The sequence below is a fragment of the Chaetura pelagica genome, unplaced genomic scaffold (assembly GCF_000747805.2).
Source record: "Chaetura pelagica isolate M959 unplaced genomic scaffold, ChaPel_1.0 scaffold464, whole genome shotgun sequence".
NCBI lineage: Eukaryota > Metazoa > Chordata > Aves > Apodiformes > Apodidae > Chaetura > Chaetura pelagica.
In genome coordinates this window covers 252,711-255,681 of record NW_009952981.1, presented here as the reverse complement: position 1 = coordinate 255,681, position 2,971 = coordinate 252,711, and positions in this window count along the sequence as shown.

Sequence of the window (2,971 nt, the reverse complement as noted above, 5' to 3'; positions counted from 1 at the left end):
CACAGGGGCAGCTGGTGGCCCCCCCTGCCACTGAAACACAGGAACAGTTTTGTAGAACCCTACACAAGGATCAGAGAGCAAAGAGGGTGGTTGTTCTTGTTTATGAAGCAAAAGTTAGGGGTCTCAGGTAACCCCAAAGCATGATAAACATTAAGATATCAAATAAAAAAAATCCAAAAGTGAGCAAGAGGGCTATTTTACTGTAAATTTGTATTTCTATCAGCTTTTTTTTTCCTTTAAGAACACCACCATTCATTTTAATATCCTTAGCAAACAACTGATCCAAGGCAAGCACAGGTACAGGACAACGGTGATTTTATGCAACCAGTTCATATATTTTCCACTACTTCATTTAATAAAAAACAAACAAACACACACAACTCAAAAACACAGCCAGACTCTTTTTAAAACACAACTTGCAAACAAGCAGCAAGGGCTTCAGTACAAAGAAACAACTCTTTACGGTCCACATGGCATCCACAGCTGACACAAAGGCAGCTGAAGCTGTAGTCATGTTGCAATTGTGAAAAACAGGCCCACTAATGACCAACACCCAGGGGGAATAACCAGACTTCGAGAGCAGCAACATTTCTGTGCAAAATAAAACTGGGACAGGCACCTTTGAAGCACCCACACGTGTCTGTCAGGTACAGGCAGCAGAGTGGAAGAGGGTTGGGTACTACAGGTGCCAGCTCTGTTGTCACCCTGAACATTTCACAAGATCTCCATAGTCCAAGGCAGCTGAAAGCACAAGACCTTTCCAGAGCATTTCCATGGCATCACAAAACCCCCATCAAGTCCTTAAACCCAAAGACATCATCATCTTCAAAAGGCAGTAAGAGAGCACCTCTTGAATGTGACTAATAGAGCACAATGGTCTGAATTTATTCATATCTTTCCAGAGCAAACCTAAAAGGCAAGAAGTGATACATGGTGGGACTAGGCCACATATCAGGCAACCTCATACATGACATTTGCAGCTGTTTCACCAGCTGTCAGTCAGCCAGCACTGCTCACACAAGAGAAGCTGCCCTTGCCCTGTTTACCAGCTCTCCCACCACACTTCTGACCCAAACATCTTCTAAACACTTCATGACACCAGCTACAGACCCTACTGAGCAATACTTCATGCACAGAGAGGCAGGAATAAAACAATCTAAAGCTTTCTCTTCATAACTGCGTGACTGGTCATAAGGTTAGTGTCTAGAGTGAAAATCTATCTCATTTTGTCAAAAGCTACAAGTTTTGGCTTAAAATTTCTGTGGAACATGACTCTGTTAGTCAACAGTCTACAGAATAACACATTTAAGAGCTGAAGTCACACTGCAGAGGGAAAACAAACCCTGCATTCGTGGAAGAGAAAAAAAGACATAAGAGGAAGGGGGGTTATTTACATGCAGAAATACCCAAGTTGCCTTGGAGCAAAAGGCTCAGGTGCTTCATTTTGGGGTCGGGGGAATTTGTTGGGGTTTGTTTTTTTTAAGCTGTTGGGAGAAATAAAACAGTAGGGAAAAAAAATTGCATAGTGCTATATGAGAAATGCTAGCTCAACAGCAGTTCTCCAGGAGCACTCCTGGAGAAGGGTGCTGGTGGGAAGCAGATCCACATCACCAGACCTGAGTATGAAGTGAGTGGGAGAGACAAGGATCAAAACGGCACTAAAAATGGAATCAGTTCCTGAATGTCAAGTACAAACCTGAAGCCTGGTTCTCAACTGAAACTGTTTGTATGACCCTTAGCACATCATCATTTCAGGGCTTCTCAACAGGTCACAAATAAATGCCAATGTCACACCTGTCCTCTTGCACAGAGCAGTGTTTCAAGGCCTGAAAGAGTGCAGCAGCTGAAGCTGGAACCAACCCTTTGGGAGCAGAAAACAGATCATGAACAAGCAGCTTCAGCATATCTTTTCCACTAGCACATTCACACATGCTCAGCCCTTCCAGCAGGCTGCCTTCTGACAGCCTGCCCAGTTCAAGTATTCATGTCAAGCTTTTTCCTCTTCCCAGATACCAGCCATTACCATCTCCAAACTGCAGGTGAAATTTACCTGAGGAAGGAAACCAACACTTTCCTTCCACTATCCTAAATTCCCAGCCTTTTGGACTGTCCAGTGTCATTCCCAGCCCAGTACATCCCTCAGCAAATCGCCAAGCCTCAGAATTACGCACAGGGCAATGCCCTTGACAGGCTTTCCTACCATCCACCTTCTTGAGATGTCCTTGCCTCTCCTTGTTCTACCACCCACTGCTCTTTATGACAATCCAGGGAAACTTCCACAACCATTTCCTGACAGCAGCAAGGCCGAGGAAAACATTGTACTGAACTGTGCAGCCTTCATTAGCTTCTCGGCTCACGGGCTTCCGAAAAGTTATCACTGGCTCCTACAAAGATACCCAAGGATATTTCATGCTGTAAAAATCTCTGGCACAGCAACAAGAAAAAAAATGAAGTGTTTCAATGCTTGGCTGGATTTGCTACAAGATTTGAAAATGTAGGAACTTGATCCATGGGATGACTGTTCTGTGAGGAACATGAACAGTTCTATTCATCACAAAACTATTCTCAAGGACTTCCCAGAAATGGAGAAATAATAGAAAAGACACTGCAGAACAATTGTCTAAACCATGCACACATGTGAACACACTCTCTACATCCTCCTGCACAAGGAGCCATTCAAGAGGCATCTCTGAATTCAAAGTGTTTTCTTCCTATTTCATGTAAATAGGAGGGTAAACTAGCTGTGACACTTGTCAAGTGGTCATGGCCTCACTCTCCACAACCTTCAGTTTGCACAGCACTTCAACCACTCATCAGGTTCTTGCAAACAAAAGATTTCATGTAGGAAAGCACCAAAAGAGGTGATTCAGCATGTGATTTATCAGGATACTTGCACACTGAAGTGTTCTTCCTCCCTGCAATAAACTTTACTCCTCCTTAGGGAGGATTTAGCACACACATCAAAGCACAG